The 18,200-nt window shown below is 43.8% G+C and overlaps 1 protein-coding gene across 1 annotated transcript in view; it reads right to left on the reverse strand.

The window, feature by feature from the left end:
- Window positions 1-18,200, reverse strand: part of LOC126183604 (homeotic protein female sterile) — a 543,174-nt gene that overhangs the window by 217,894 nt on the left and 307,080 nt on the right. The gene's annotated exons all lie outside the window — the stretch shown is intronic.

The following is an 18,200-nucleotide window of genomic DNA, read 5'->3' on the forward strand; positions in this document are numbered from 1 at the left end:
AATATAGCACATCACTATGTGCAGACCCAAAGCGTTAACTGGCATATTAAACTGAGTACTACTAAAAATGAGTGTGTTTTTTGACTCAGATTCTAGCATTATAAGCTATTAACTTCGATCGAACTACCAAAATATTTTCATTTTTTCCTAAAAATATGTAACACAGTACTTCCGCTGCACGCACGTACTTTTTCATGGCTCCATCTAGTCAAGAACAATTGCAAATTTTAACTGTAGAAGGACTCACTTGGTCTCAAATGCATAGTGTAATAAATATTCGAATATTTCTAGAGTTACTTGTGTTCTTTACATTCCCTGTGTGTGTGTATAATTTGATTCACTGATACATAATGAAGCAGCCACAATGGTAAAGATGATTATGAGCTAATTTTTTGGAGATGTGGTCCGCCTATTCAACTAATAAAATGTAAGGCTGTTTGATTCGTCACAAAACAAACAGTCTTTCATGTAAAAACAACCAAGGAACGATGGAAAACATAAAAAAACTGATGACTAGTTTCGTTTGTGTGTGCACCACCAAAAGTTGTACAAGGAGTTTTTTTGTAGATGCCATTCTCTGTAGACTCAAAACCTAAAACGTCCATCAGAGAGTGTTAGTGGAGCTGCCGCGTAATGATATGATAAGGTATTGCGACGGTACTGTAGGACTGTGATGTATTTCTGTGTGTGTGCTGTTTGTGGAATAGCCTGCAGATCGCGATCTGATTCCTCGCAGCCCGCAAAAGTATCGAATTGTGTGCAGAGAATTGCAGCCCCGGGACCCACACAGCGGCTCTGGTGCAACAGCAGCTTTGTTGGAGCTAGAATCTGATGGTGCGTGTGACCCGGGGCGTGACAAGAGCTGTCATGAGTTGCGAGTAAACTGCAACAGTAGTCTATCCTTCATCAAATAGACTACACCGAAGTACGGTGCTCAGCGCTGAACGCCGCCATCAGTGGCGACCTGAATGAACTGTCTCCCACAAATCATTGATAATCTTTGCAGAAATAACGATTCAGACTTTTCTGACATCCTCGAGTGCGTAGGATAGACCATTCTTTTACGATGAACAGCCCTTTAAAAAACCGCAGAATTGTGTACTCGCAATAGCTATATTAAGGTTCTACACGTGCTCTAATCGCAACAATTGGAAAGTCTCTTTCAAAGCTACGAGGATGACTTACATTCTGGAAGCAACCCTTGGGCTGTGGCTAAACAATTTTCGACGATGACATTTTTGCTACTATTCATACTGTAGGTAGGTTTACAGGAAAGGCTCTGTGGTGTTTGGGAAGTTGCTGAGAGATGCTGGAGGAACTAAATTTGTCAAGGGGGGGGGGTCTCGACTAGTGCCTAAGTAGCACAGTCGGTAACAATACCTTCTGCGAAAGATAACGCTTTTGGTTGGGGTCCCATTTTGAAGACAGTTTTATCCAGTCATGAAATTCATAGTAACCTACTGAACAATGCATAGGGAACAATTTTTCTGTTATTTTTGTCCTCATTGTCAGGAATAAAACTGAGAAGTGCCACTGTTGACCATTGCTCCTAAAGCGTGAACCAGTCTTGCGATCATACATTAACCCGGTATAGGCTATGTGATGAAAGTATCTGGACACCTATTGGTGGTTATTAATACTAAGTATTTCCACCCTTTGCCTTAATGACTGCTTGAACTCTGCTGGGGACACTTTCAATGGGACCTCTGAATGTCTGTGGAGGAATGGCAGTCCATTTTTCCTCAGAGCTGAAACCAGAGAAGGTAATGACGTTGCACGCTGGGGACTGCAGCGAAGTCTACGTTCTAACTCATTCCAAACGTGTACCACTGGGTTCACTGTCATTATCTACAGACCATAGAGTCACAGATGCTGCTTTCCGATAGGGTGCATTGTCATGCTGTAAAATCTGTTTATATCTTTCTGCATTCAGATTTATGTTAGGCGCAATACGGTGACAACACCCCAACCACGAAAAACGTCCTATACCGTAACTCCACCTCCTTCGTACTTCACCGTTGACGCTACACTTGATGGCAGGCAACGTTCTCCAGGCATTCGCCAAACCCAAAGGCTTACATCGGAATGCCACAGAATATATATTCACTACTCCTAATCACTCGTTTCCAGTCATCCACTGCCCATTGCCGTCGCTCTTTACGCCACCGCAAGTCTCGCTTAGCACCGACTACAGAAATATGTGGCTTGGTGGAGCTTCTCGACCATTGCACCCTCTTGTTTTTAACTCCCCTATGCACAGTCAATGTGATAGCTGTGTTGCTGGTAGCTCTCTGAAACTGACCAGCGATTTCTTCCGCTGATTTCATGCGGTTTCTGACAACCTCCTTCGCAATACTCGACGGTCCCTGTCATTCCGTACATGAGGTCTGCCTGATCTCTGTTTAGTTGTGGTTGTCCCTTCGCCTTTTCACTTCACAATCACATCAACAGTCGACTTAGACATCTTTAAAAGGGTGGAAATGAACCTAACGGATTAGTTACTCTGTTAATATGCAATGATTAGTCCACGCCGGCCGGGGTGGCCGAGCGATTCAAGGTGCTACAGTCTGGAACCGCGCGACCGTTACGGTCGCAGGTTCGAATCCTGCCTCGGGCATGGATGTGTGTGATGTCCTTAGGTTAGTTACGTTTAAGTAGTTCTAAGTTCTAGGGGACTGATGACCTCAGATGTTAAGTCCCATAGTGCTGAGAGCCATTTGAACCATTTTTGATTAGTCGACGTTCGAAGTCACTAAGCTCTCATGACAGACCTTTTCTGCTATTACTTTTCTTTTTTAACTGACAACCCAATACTCCCTGCGTCCTTTTCATACTGGCAGGTCCGTCTCTCGTGATATCCGGTGGTCAATTTCACATTATAGAAGGGTGTCCGGATACTTTTGATCAGATACTGTACTTCAATAAACATGCACAGCAGTCAATTTTGCTTCAGAGGAACAGAGTGAGTGTAATCCTCGAAAGTGACGCGAATGTGTGTTGGTGTTACAAAGGTTTCTAACGTTTTCTGTTATTGTAGTTGGTAAGAGTGACAGGTAACACGTTAGTCACTTGCAAAAAATGACACTCAGATAGGAATACAGGTTCCTTCCGAGTAGCGACCTATGCCGCTTGTAAAGACAATAGAGGGAAGACGTAATTCAGCTGCGTCGTCAAGTAAGTTACAAGTTGTCTGCGATGTTAGTCACCCATTGATAAAAACAATCCTGCATTCTTTGGCAACGTTGGTCAATGTTCCTTTGAAGTTCCCGTTTATACAAAATAATAAAAGGCAATTTTTAGAAAAAACACATAGGATATTCTGGATATTGTTCAAGGATAGTTGTATCTTTCCATAGTAGACCGATGATTTTTTCCCTTTATTTAGATGAGGTGAGCCGGCCTCTGTGACCGAGCGGTTCTGGGCGCTTCAATCCGGAACCGCGCTGCTACTAATGTCGGAGGTTCGAATCCTGCCTCGGGCATGGATGTGTGTGGTGTCCTTAGGTTAGTTAGGTTTAAGTAGTTCTGAGTCTAGGGGACTGATGACCTCAGACGTTAAGTCCCATAGTGCTCAGAGCCACTTGAACCATTTAGAGGAGATGATTAATACTGATCTCTGCAGAGGATGGTTTTCACGCAAAACTAGATTTTCCATTGACAGTCTGGTGGTTTTCATACCATGAACTTGACGCTCTTGTTTAGTTGGCAGCTATTCTATCAGCACTGATGTGTTCATCTCTCTTACACATATTTCAACTACGGCTGCGAGCGCGGGAATCATAATTTCACTGTTGGGTACCCTTGCCGTAACACCTAGTTTCGTCTGTTTCTTAAGATTAATATTCAGCACAATGTTTATTACTTTTCGGGCCAAAGTTGAAACGAATGAGTACATGCTTGCGAACTACAACCTAATTTCAGTAACACGTACTGCGTAAGACGTTAAAAACGAATTTTACAGACTGTTACAAACGAGCGAAATGCATGTTACAGTGCTATTATGATTCTATCAATTAGACAGTCTGTATTACACTATCACAGGAGAGCAATACACTGGACTGAAAGCTCAACATCGGAGAACCTGATAAAGTTGTTATTTGCTTCCAAATAAAAATAATCCCGCATTTATTTTCTCTCTTTTGTTTTCGAAACATTAGGAGACTTTTTACGAGAACAAAAATTTACAGCAAACTGTAAAATATAAAAATTAGCTTGTTGCTGTATTACCTGCTTATTTATTATCCATATGGAAACCATTTACTAGGATCTACATATCTTACCTACTCAATCAACGAAATTTGTCAGTTGTAACTGGTAACATTTAAAATAAACGAATCAATAAAATACTTGTTGCATTGTTTATCTAATATTAGAATTTTTCAATCAGTACCATTGTTAGCTGCTTCAGGTGGAAATTCGTGACCTACCGAGACACCTTAACGTCTACTTCTCCTTTATATGAACCAACTGCCACGCAGTAACTTCATTTCTGCTTCTTTGTTATTTCTACTCTTGTCCATTTACTCTAGAATCCTGAGATTCTGTACCATTTCATGTATTTGTTCATGATATCATCTAAAAAATATGATTCAATTAAACTCGTTGGACCACACAGGTTTGTCACTTTTGTCCAAATAGCATCTAACACATCCTCTGGACTTTATAGGCGCTCCGCGTGACCGTGGGATGAAGTAGACAAGGCTGATACAACAATGTTTAACCACTGCTATCAGAATATCTCATGCAGATGGACCAGATTGCGTAAATGTCTTCTCCGACGCCGGGCACATTATTCCGAATAGTTCCGGAGATATTTCCACGGCGTTCCATATCCGGGGACGTTGTGAGGCTGTCAGTAAGTTGGATTGCTCCTCGATGTTTCATGTCGGAGGAAAGAGCTGAAGAATTCCTGGTTAAAATGGCGGAGAAAACGAAAATACCTGTTTTGAGTGCACCTTAGTGTAGATGTATTGATTCTAGGTACCTGTCACTTCAGCTAAAGGATCCTGTGTAGTTAAAAAAAATCCCCAGAACATCAGAGTGCCTCTTCCAAATTGAGCCACCTCTCGGACGCTATTCTCCGGCATATTTAGTAACATAGGGGTACTAATTTTCATGTCAGGGGTGTAGTTAATGGCCGGCCGCGGTGGTCTAGCGGTTCTGGCGCTGCAGTCCGGAACCGCGGGTCTGCTACGGTCGCAGGTTCGAATCCTGCCTCGGGCATGGGTGTGTGTGATGTCCTTAGGTTAGTTAGGTTTAAAGTAGTTCTAAGTTCTAGGGGACTTATGACCTAAGATGTTGAGTCCCATAGTGCTCAGAGCCATTTGAACCATTTTTGTAGTTAATGTTCTGACTGAGCTTTGAAGTTTTAATGTGTCTCGTGAACGAGAAATCCCTCTAGAAAGGTCGTTATGTAAATAATAAAACAATAAAAGAGTACTGGCATCATGTGTAATCCTTTATTTGTGTATTAATTAACTGGAAACCTCTTTCGTGCATCTCTAAGTAACTCTCGACAGCGTGATTCTCAAACTGCTGTTTCCAACATCAGCCTCGTGAGAAATAAAAAAGGGGAACGCGAAGAAACGTTAGCGTGGATATGGCGGCACGGTAACTCTGAACATTTTAATAACGCAATTTCCCTCCGTTTGTTAAGGAAAAGAGGGTGCTCAAAGTACAGTACCAAATAAGTACTAACGTTTCGGGTTGCAACAGCAACTTATTCAAAAAAGTGGAACACCCACATAAAGTAGTCCAAATGAAACTCAACTCTAATGGTGTAGGAAACATGGTGTCAGCATTAAAATTAACATTCCAGAGGAATGGTGTATACGTCGGTCCAGCACGGTCCTCTCTTGTTGGATTGGAAAGTCAATATTACGCCAAGCTAAGATATGAAAGAACTACAAGGTTTGGACAAAAATAAGGAAGCACTAAAAACACATCACATTACTATGCCTAATACGGTGCATGAAGCCCTTTGACATTCAAAACAGCTTCCACTCGTCTCGAAATGGATAAATACTGGCACTGTACGGTTTTCAAGCAGACCTTATACCATTCTCCCTGTAAAACAGTGGCAAGTTCAGGTGATGATGGAAGAGGTGAATAGCGATCACACACTATTCTCTCCAAAGTAGACCTCAAAGGCTTAATAATAATGAGATCTGGTAACTATGGCGGACAGCGGAGATGCGACACCTCATCCTTGTGCTCACACAACCAGTCCTGCACATCTGAGCTTAATGAACAGGGGCCCTGTCGTCTTGGAATGCAGCATCACCATTGGGAACAGACATTGTGTAACGGGATAAACGTTATCACCCAAAATGGTCACATAATCCCTGGCAGTAATTCGCCTTGCAGAGTAACCACGGGGACCATAGGATACCACGATATAGCAGCCCGTATCACCGAACCCCCGCCATATTTCACTCTTGGGACAGAAACTCGGCTAAAAGTTGGAAAACAGTGTGACGCAAGACTCATCCGACCAAATGATTTTCATTTTAATCACTGATGGCTGCTTTTGGAATTCCAAAAACCCTCGATTCCCTTTTTACAGAAGGTGCTGACAGGATTCACGAGTGCGACATTCAGTTTTGCAGAGACTTTTACAGCTGTCGTCCCATTATATGTCGTCATAATCCTCTTCAATGACCGTCTGTCACGATCATTCAACACACATTATCATCCGCGTTGTGACTTACCGGATGATGATTTTTCGTTTGCACCCAGCAGGCTTGACTAGCATCTGCATTTATGTTCAAGCATGCATTTCTCGCGGTGTTTCCATGTATTTGTTCAACCCCTGCATTGAGAGAAGAGGTAACATAAAAATAGGTATCAGTAGATCTCCTCGTTACAAAGGACGTAATATTAATACGCGAGTGAGTTTGAACGAAGAAAAAGGATTCGCCATACTGCAATATTTCAGTTCGAACAGGGCGTTCTGTCGAGACTGTGATGCATACTTGAGATGATCACAGAACGAGAAGATCGCTATCTTGTCCAAAGGTGGTAACAGCTACGTCCGCTATATTGACTTCAAGGCGCAGTTGTGCGACAGGTGTGCACCTAATTGTGTTGAATGTTAGAAGAGTGCCAGTGCTTCCGCATTCAGATGTCCAGAGACATCACACGCCTTGTAAGACCCCCCCCCCCCCCCCTGACTTCAACTGACTAATGATGTAAAATGGTAAATTTGTGGTAAGATCTTATGAGACCAAACTGCTTAGGTCATCAGTCCCTAAGGTTACACACTACTTAATCTAACTTAAACCGACTTATGCCATGAACAACACACACACCCATGCCCGAGGGAGAACTCGAGCCTCCGGCGAGGAGAGCCGCGCGGACCGTAACAAGACGCCCCAGACCGCGCGGTGACTAATTTTCGTAGGATTAGATCACACAGCATTGCTTTTACCCTTCTTCTTGCTGGTAGATCTACACTGAAGAGCCAAACAAAATGGTACACATGCGTAATATATTGTAGAGCCCCCGCCAGCACGCAGAAATGCAGCAACACGACGTGGCATGGACTCAGCTAATGTATGGAGTAGTGCTGGAGAGAATTGACACCATGAAGCCTGCAGGGCTGTCCATAAATTCCTAAGAGTAAGACGATGTTGAGATCACTTCTGAACAACACGTTGCAAGGCATCCCAGATATTCTCAATAAATTTCATGTCTGCGGCGTATGGTGGCCAGCGGAAGTGTTTAAACTCAGAAGAGTGTTCCTGGAGCCACTCTGTACCCATTCTCGACATTCTGGACGTGTGGGGATCGCATTGTCCTGTGGAATTGCCCTAGTCCGTTGGAATGCACAATAGACATGAATGGACGCAGGTGATCAGACAGGATGCTTACGTACGTGTCACATGTCAGAGTCGTATCTAGACATATCAGGGGTCCCATATCACTCCAACTGCACACGCCTCGCACCATTACAGAGCCTCCGTCAGCTTGAACAGTCCCCAGCTGACATGCAGGGTCAATGGATTCATGAGGAGGTCTCCATACCCGTACACGTCCACCCGATCGGTTCAATTTGGAAACATGTTGTCTGGTCGTACGAGTCTCCTTTCAGTCATCATCAGCCTAATGTCTGTGTAGCCGGGCTCAGGTGAGGCGTAAAGCTTTGTGTCGTGCAGTTATCGAATGGTTCGCACGCCGACACTTGTTAAAGGCCCAGCATTGAAATCTGCAGCAATGTGAGGTAGGGTTCCACTTCAGTAACGTTGAACGATTCTCTTCAGTCGTCGTTGGTCCCGTTCTTGCAAGATCTTTTTTCCGGACGCAGTGATGTCGGAGATTTGATGTTTTATCGAATTCGTGATATTCACGGTACACTCGTGAAATGGTCGCACGGGAAAATCCCCACTGCATCGCTACCTGGGAGACCCTGTGTACCATCGCTCGTGCGCCAAATATAGCACCACATTCAAACGCACTTAAATCTTGATAACCTGCCATTATAGCAGCAATAACCGATCTAACAACCGCGACAGACGCTCGTCTCACATAGGCGTTACCGCCCGCAGCGCCGTATTCTGCCTGTTTACATATCTTTGTTCAAATGGCTCTGAGCACTATGGGACTTAACATCTGACGTCATCAGTCCCCTAGAACTTAGAACTATTTAAACCTAACTAACCTAAGGACACCACACACTTCCATGCCCGATGCAGGGCTCGAACCTGCGACCGTAGCGGTAGCGCGGTTCCAGACCGAAGCTCCTACAACCGCTCGGCCACACCGGCCGGCTCATACCTTTGTATTTCAACACGCATGCCTATGCCAGTTTCTTTGGTGCTTCAGTGTATGTAGTCTATAAAATAATTTAACTGTTTCACTTAATCTCTTCTAATAACAACAAACCACATCTTGCCGGCCGCGGTGGCCGTGCGGTTCTAGGCGCTTCAGTCCGGAACCACGTGGCTGCTACGGTCGCAGGTTCGAATCCTGCCTCGGGCATGGATGTGTGTGATATCTGTAGGTTAGTTAGGTTTAAGTAGTTCGAAGTCTAGGGGACTGATGACCTCAGATGTTAAGTCCCACAGTGCTCAGAGTCATTTGAAACCACATCTTGCAACCGCATGTGGCAAAGTGTGACTAACTTTACTGAAAAATATACTTTATTAGTTAATTGGGTAGTTGCAAAAATTTCGTTACCTCCGGTTGCAAGCCCATAAGTAGTTGCTAGGTCGGATTAAATCAAGTTCCGATTACTTAAACTGATTCTGAAATACTAACGATCATAGAGTTCGCGTCACAGCAAATAAAGAAATAAATAAAGAAATAAATAAATAATAAAAAATGATATAATGGTGGACCAAGCTTGACGTATAGTGAAATGATAATCAAATCAAGATCCGACGCTGTCGACAGGCGTTGATATACATCAACACGGACAGTTGAAAATGTGCAGGCCGCCCGGGACTCGAACCCGGGATATCCTGCTTACATTGTAGACGCTCTATCCATCTGAGCCACCGAGGGCACAGAGGATAGTGTGACTGCAGGGATTTATCCCTTGCACGCTCCCCGTGATACCCACATATCCAACTTCATGTCCACACACTACATTCGTAGTGCCCCTGCCCATTAAATTCATTACTTGCGGCAGACGATCTTACCGAGTCCTGTAAGAGTTCGGGCAATACGTGTGCATCCGCACAGAAAGAGGTCAGTGGCCGGATAGCCTTAACTATATACAATGGTATCTCAGTTCAGACACATGTAATACGTCTTAAAAACGAAGAGTAAAGAACACTTATGATTCTTTGAGCAAAATAAATGAAAAGACGTAGGTAAGTCTAGGATTACATTTAACTGTAATTCCTACGTGAAACGTTCCATTGTGAATAGCGCTACTAATGTCAATTTGAAGTACTTGGAAAGCATTATGTAAAGCAAAGTTTTATTTTTCTTCTCGAAAAGTATGTGGTTAGATGTTCCTATGTGACGCTTTCAACAAATACGGAGATAGACCCATTAGATCAATTAAATGTTTCTTGTCGGAAGATAAGCAAAATGGTTGTGTTCGTGGGACGTGTAGTGTATGCGTGACATGGACGCGAGATCTGAGTAGGGAAATAGCAAAAAGCACGCGCAAAATGCTCCGGAGAGGATGAGTGGCAATATTCTTAAACAACCCGACATATACCTTTCCTTTCGCTAGCTTTCCATTGTAGTGGCGAGACAACGTAATACCTTCACGTGTTGTGCACACCGTGCGAGCCAACTTTTGTGTGCAGACTCAGTCTGCAGGCAACGTTCCTTTCGCGAGCATGACGTGTGCATCTACAAATGACCACAACTAAAGCGACCCTTTTGAACTGAAACTGCATTAAGAGACCACGCTTACATCTGTTGCAGTGTGCTGTAATTTAAAAGTCGTAGTGGTTCTTCAGACGCTGTATTCACATTCCAGACAATATAACTGGATTTCCCAGCGCCATTAATCGCTGCTGCTGTTGCTCCTGCGGATCTCCGACCACATCGGGCCAGTCTGAACTAAGAGGTTCAGGTACAATAAGCAGAGATGTCTGCATAAACCGTTGCACATAGGTCAGAGGTACCAAGAGTTACTTGAATGAACGAAGATTATTTAATCAGAGTAGGAACTACTTGGCATTGTACCCAAAACGTTAGTTCCTCTTTCCTTAATAACCCTAGAGAAATTGTATTATTAAAATGCTCAGAGTTCGCTTGCTATCATACCCACGCTAATGTTTCTTCCCCCTCTGTAATTGCTCGCTACGTTAATGTTTGAAATAATATACTGAGAATCACGCTGTCGCATAGTTCTTTAGAGGTGCAGGACAGAGTTCTCCAATTAATACACAAATGACGGATTACACATTAATCCAGCATTTCCTTATATTCATAAAGACGTTTCTAGAGAGAGTACTCGTTTACAAGACACTTTGAAATGTACACTGATGAGCCAAAACATTATGTCCACCTGCTTAATAGCTTGGTTCTCCGTCTTTGGTACGAAATACATCACTGATTCTACGTATCAGTAATCTAAAAGTTTGTTGGTATGTTTGCGGAAGTTGTTGTTGTTGTTGTTGTGGTCTTCAGTCCTGAGACTGGTTTGATGCAGCTCTCCATGCTACTCTATTCTGTGCAAGCTTCTTCATCTCCCAGTACCTACTGCAACCTACATCCTTCTGAATCTGCTTAGTGTATTCATCTCTTCGTCTCCCCCTACGATTTTTACCCTCCACGCTGCCCTCCAATACTAAATTGGTGATCCCTTGATGCCTCAGAATATGTCCTACCAACCGATCCCTTCTTCTGGTCAAGTTGTGCCACAAACTCCTCTTCTCCCCAATCCTATTCAGTACCTCCTCATTAGTTATGTGATCTACCCATCTAATCTTCAGCATTCTTCTGTAGCACCACATTTCGAAAGCTTCTATTCTCTTCTTGTCCAAACTATTTACCGTCCATGTTTCACTTCCATACATAGCACACTGCGGAAGTATGCGACATTAAAGGCCTACGCACAGGTCATGTAATTCGCGTAGGTAACGGGCTGCTGATTTGCGCATAGGGTGATGAAGCCCGATAGCGATCCAGATGAGTTTCATAGAATTTATATCAGGCGAATTTGGTCGCCAAGACATCAACGTGAGTCTACTATAATGCTCCTCAAACCACTGCAACACGGTTCTGGGTCCGAGACACGGACAATTATGCTGCTGAAAGATGACATCGCCGTCGGGGAAGACATCAAGTATGAAGGGATGCAGTTGGTTCGCAGTGGTCATTGTGTCTTTGATTACTATCACAGGTCCCATGCAACCGTAGTATAATGTCTCCCATAACATATACTGCTTCCACCAGCCTGCGTCAGTGACGTGTTGCACGTTTCGGGTTGCCGTTCACCTCTACGTCGGCGTTTGTGGATAAGACCATCGACCTAGTGTAGCAAAAATGTGATTCACCCGAAGAGCCGACATGTTCCCGTTGATTGAAGGTCAAATCCCGATAGTCCCGTGCGCACTGCAGTCTTAACTGACGATGTCGTTGGGTCAACATGTGAACAAGTCGGGGTGGGTGGTCTGCTGCGGAGCTCCATGTTCAACAATGTATGATGAACGGTGTGCTCCGAAACACTTGTGTGCGCACCAGCATTGTGCTCTTTCGGCAGATATGCCACAGATCACCATTTGTCCTACTTTACAGAGCAGAAAATCCTCCGTACCCTACGATCTGTGGAGGGTCGTAGACGTCCAACCATCTGACGCGTAGTGGTTGTTTCACTGTCCCACCTCTTACCACACATGCTCACGACAGTAGCACGTGAGCATTCGACAGCTTCGCCGTTTTCGAGGTACTCGTTCACAGGCGCTACGTAATAATAATCTCCCCCTTGTCAAAGTCGCTGATCATTTTGGATTTGCCCGTTTGCAGCCCATATCTTTGCTAGGGTGATTCCCCGTCCGTGTCTGCTCCGCTTACATACTTTTGTTACCGCGTCACGTGCCTGCAACGCCACCAGGCGGCATACAACGTCGCGGTGGGCAGTCGTCATAATGTTTTGGCTTATCAGCGTAGGTACTCACTTCTCTTTTACTGGTGAACATTTTTACTTGCCAAAAACCGAATCATGTTGGAGACATTTCGCTGTGATGTGGAACTTGTCAACTATTTTACAGAAATGATCGATGCTTTTACATTCAGATTGGCGCAGTTCGCTCGCTTCAAATAGTTCAAATGGCTCTGAGCACTATGGGACTTAACATCTGAGGTCATCAGCCCCCTAGACCTTAGAACTACTTAAACTAACTAACATAAGGACATCATACACATCCATACCCGAGGCAGGATTCGAACCTGCGACCGTAGCGGTCGCGCGGTTCCAGATTGTAGCGCCTAGAACCGCTCGGCCACGTCTGTTGAATACATTTTTAATCAAAAGTAAATAAAGTTTTAATATAAGTTAACTCTGAAATCGATGTTTTGAATAATACCACGTCGAAATTGAGGTATATGATACAAACTAAAATCTCTGTATCAACAGATGAAGGGCTTATGCTTTCAGATTTTTCATTCCTCAAAATTAGATGCTATAGAATGTAAACTACTCATTAAGCTTACCTAATGTGCTCCTGTATAAGCTAAAAGGAAACTATAGTGCTGGAAATAGATCAAAAATTTCCTAATCATACAGGATTTCAATACTAAGTTAACTAAAATTAGACGTCAGCTAAGGATAAATACATATACTGATGAGCCAAATCGATATGACCATCTGTTTAATATCATATCGCTCCATCTATGGAACGCAATACAGCAACGATTCTGTGTGGCGTGGATGCGAAAAGTCATTTGTAGATTTCCGGAGATTTGTGGCACCAGAGATGTACATACAGGTAAAGCAATACTTGTATATTTTATTGTATTGTATGTTAACTGGGGCCTAGAAACGACGGAGAGGCTCCGTCCCTGGCGCAGCCGCAGTGGTCCACAACCCCACGACGACCACCGCAGTCCACTTCACCCCTCCGCCGCCCCACACCGAACCACTCTTTCAGGGTTATTGTGTGGTTCGGCCCTCGGTGAACGCCCTCTCCCCCCCCCCCCTCCCCCCTGGGGAACGTCTTACAGCAGACGAGTGTAATCCCTATGTTTGCGTGGTAGAGAATTGGTGGTGTACGCGTACATAGAGAACTTGTTTCCGCAGCAGTCGCCGACATAGTGTAGCTGAGGCGGAATGAGGGGAACCAGTCCGCATTCGCCGAGGCAGATGGAAGATGGAAGACCGCACGGCTAGCCGAGCGGGCTTACTTGTATATTATAGCTCACTGTTTTACGGACGCGGAGCTGGAGCCCGATAGCGTTCCAGAGGTGTTCCATCGGATTACAGCAGACGAATTTGGTGGCTAAGACATCAACTATCACGCTCTTCAAACGACTGTAGCACGATTACGACTCCACAGTTATCTTGTTAGAAGGCAGTACCGCCGTTGCGGAAGACAAACCATGAAGGGATACAGGTGGTTCTTATAATATTCATATTCTACATAGGTGTCGTGGTGCCTTCGATTGCTGTGAGAGGCTCCATGGGAACCTAGGTGAATGTCCTCTCCCTCCCTCCTCCCCCACCCCCTCCCCTATCATAATTTTCCCCTCACCGGCCATTGCACAGTGCAAACCTTTCGCCTGGATGACGGCCTATCCCAACACGACCATCGACCTAGTGATTCATCCGAAAAGGCGACATGCTCCCATTAACCCACGATCCAAGGTCTATGATCTCATGCCGACTACAATCGTAACTGACGAAATGATTATGTCATCTGCTGTCGAGCACCATGTTAAACGATGTGCGTTGAACGATGTGCTCCAAAACACTTTTGTCTACGTCAGCATTGTACTCTGTCGTTAGATCTGCCACAGATCTTTACAGATAGGACAAGCCTCCGATCTCCACTTTCTGTGACTAGGCGTAGACAGTCAAAACTTGGTCGCCTACTAGTGGTTCACCGACCTTCAACCACTTTCCATAGAAGCCCACCATAACAGCCCGCGTACAGCCCACCAGCTTCGCCGATTCAGAGATGCTCGTCCTCAGGCGCCGGGACACAATAATCTGTCCTTTGTGAAAGTCATTTATATCATGGGATTTGCCCATTTGAACCCGTATCGCCTGTAGAAGGATTCTCCGCTGGTCTTTGCACCGCCTGCACCGAACGTCTCTCCTAAGAGGCGTCAGGCGCATTTCCTCTTATATTTCAGCAGGCATTTGCATTTTGTTTGTTTGTATTGTGTAGCTGGAATCAGCCCAAACAAACAGTGCTCCTCTAGTCTTTCATGCGACGCCCACTACTGACGGAAAGTATCGTCTTGTTCGCAGTTGCAAGCAAAATGATTTCCAGCGCGGAAATCCAGCCCAGTTGATACAGTGATCTCCCAATTCGTGTAGTGCGATATTTCTTTTATCGATTTCTATTAAAAGGGGGGGGGGGGCGGCAAAACTAAGAATAACTGGTACTCCAGCAGCGTCAGCATCGCCCTGGGCCTGGTGATCAGAAAGAACAATCGGTGTTTGTCTGGTCTCAGATATAGCAGGTGATGTTTTTTATTAATAACCTGGTAAAAAAATCAAAATATCAATTAGCCGTAGTAGCATGGCCAAAATTTTTCGTTTTCAGATAAACCTTTTGTCAGGAACGAATAATTTTTATTCGTAAAAAATTGGCATTGCTTCAAAATATTGTGCTATTATAGAAAATGGGGAAAAGCGATCCATGCTATTTTGATAACAACGCCGATACAAACGAGCAACAAACCCAGGGCCTAAGAACTGGTACAGCGATGCTGAGGCAAAACGTACAGGTTATCATGTGGCCTGACCTCATGGTACACGTGTACATGCAGTGTTCAAGACTCGACCAATCTCGTCTACATGGTACTTTTTCACTGTAGTCGACGGACATCAGGTTTATTACATCTCTAGTCAAAGTATTTTACTTAGTGCGGTATCAGTGAAGTACAATGCTGCATTTCGTTTAAAATATTATAAACTAGAGGAGTCATAACAAATTTGCGACATAATCTAAGGCGAAAACTAAACAGCTCTTTCATAGTCTACAGTGAAAATGGAGAGCAGCTGGTCTGCTGCCTGTGTCTACACTACGGGCTTTTATCTGCCTTTAGCCCTTGAAAACGGACAAATTAACACGAGAAACAACCTCAGTTTTCACCCTTTAGCACTGACTACTCGTAATGTCCAAATAGTGGTATGATCCCAGACTACAATATGATTTCTGAGCAGAGTTTCAAAAAATTAAAATCAATAGGAGAATACTGCTGTTTTTTTGTAGTAGTCAACCACTTACCACTTTTCAAGAAGAGCAGCAAATGGTGGACGGAATACTTTTTTTTATCTGCCTATGTAATTTAATATTTTTGATTCTACGTACCTTTAAACTGAAGGAGTCAAAATTTTTCAATCTTTATTCGATTTCTACGTTTATTACAAGAAATAATAGAAATAAAAAACCGAGAACGGTTATTTCAGAAACTAGTTTTTTTGAGCGGTTTTAACAGCCCGTTTAAGTTGACGTTGAAGAAAAATAGATATAACCGAAAACCGGTTGTTTCAGCGATAACCGCCACCCCTACCTGGCGCGCATTTATTGCTACCGCCAAGACGCTGCTGGATCGCTGTGTATTATTCGTGTTTTACTGTCCCTGTTAACACCTATAGATAAAACGAATACCGGGATAAACTAATATGCGAACGATATGTCGAACGGGCAAGTAAAATCCCGATTTAAAAGTAATTATTTTTTTATGTAATGAAAAAGATGACGAGAAGGAATTGTTTGGGCTGACTCCAACTACACAATGCAAAAACGAAATTGGAACTATCTGCCGAAACACCAGAGAAAAGCCGCCTGACGACTCTTGGGACAGAGGCCCGATATAGTTTTCTTAACGCGTCACGTACCCACAACGAAACCAGGCGGTATTTAGTCTCGCGATGGGTAGCGGTCGTAATTTTTTGCTCATCAGTGTATTTTTACTCAAGGAAACACTGGATTCCAGAAATTTCTGATAGAATATTTCACGTGAAGATGTCTCTCGAGGTACGACACTTCAGACAAACAAAAATAGCCATTGTGAAGAGATGAGTTAATCAATACGCTCATATATATTTTAAGCGAGACTTATGTTTTACAAAAATCATTCTTTGACGTTTTTAGATATGCTGTTGACGTAATGTGGTAAGGTTACATTACAACTAATTTCAGGTTTGGTGAACAGGAGCAATATTGAAGTAAGAAAATTAATAGGCTGACTAGGTCATTATACACGAAACATTACAGACTGAAGAAGAAAAAACAAAGGAATAATCCATGGGCTTCTTTGAAAGAACAAATCACGATATTAGCCATAAGCAATTTAAGAAAACAGAAAACCCGAATGTGAATGAACGGGTGGAAACTTGGACCCTGACGCTTCCGAATGTAAGTGCAGTATCTCAGCTGGGGGCGCTAGGTTGCTCGGTAGTCATGCAACTAAGTCTGTATTGCGGAAGCTTCATGATCGTCTCAATACTGAGCCAGGTAAGTGAGTTCGACGTAGGGTTCCCGAGTTTTACAAGTCAAGATCTATCGCAAAGTGAGTTGTATATCTACAGAGCCGCGGAAATCTCACACTAAGAAGCCCCAGCAGAAATTGTGGAGATGGATACAGCACGGGCGAAGTAATTAAGTTTCCCTCACTTTCCGCTACTAAGACTATGCATGAAGCGACAGACGGAATGTGACTCAGCAAAATTTGTACCCGACACTGTGCAGTTTTGCCCTAAATTCAAATAAATGGATATGTCTGAACCGTCTGCTAGGTTGGGGTGTGAGAAAGTCACATTCTCCGCCACTGGTTTAAAATAAAATGTTAAAGAAAAAAATTAGTGAAAATATTCAAATGACGTGTCGAATAGCACGAAGCAATAACACTTGGAGAACGCGAATCATGAGCATAAGGGGGAAAAAATTACAAGAAGTGCAATTCTGAGCTTACACCTGTTTAAAACTATCACCGCCATGAGATGTAGCTTTAGAGTGCAGCATATTAAGTTGCCAGGTGATGCTTCGGCAGTCCGCCTTCAATGAACGGCAGAACATACATCTTCACGAACGTAGACAGTAGTGCATTACGAATTGCATTTTCTGTCTGCAGCGTTTTTGACACTATTTGAATTTAATGGCTCAGTTGCGATATCTGGTGTTAGTAGTCCACCCTTCCGCGGAATTACATATTTCTCGTCATAAAAACTGTGGTGTCACCGCCAGACACCACACTTGCTAGGTGGTAGCCTTTAAATCGGCCGCGGTCCGCTAGTATACGTCGGACCCGCGTGTCGCCACTGTCAGTGATTGCAGACCGAGCGCCGCCACACGGCAGGTCTAGTGAGACGTCCTAGCACTCGTCCCAGTTGTACAGATGACTTTGCTAGCGATGCTACACTGACAACTACGCTCTCATTTGCCGAGACGATAGTTAGCATAGCTTTCAGCTACGTCATTTGGTACGACCTAGCAAGGCGCCATTACCAGTTTATATTGAGATTGTAAAACATGTACCGTAAAGAGCGATGTACACCAATTATGGATTAAAGTTAAGTATTCCAGAAGCCATGTACTACTTTTGGCTACTATATAATTCCT

The sequence above is a fragment of the Schistocerca cancellata genome, chromosome 4, assembly GCF_023864275.1.
Source record: "Schistocerca cancellata isolate TAMUIC-IGC-003103 chromosome 4, iqSchCanc2.1, whole genome shotgun sequence".
In the NCBI taxonomy this organism is placed as follows: Eukaryota; Metazoa; Arthropoda; class Insecta; order Orthoptera; family Acrididae; genus Schistocerca; species Schistocerca cancellata.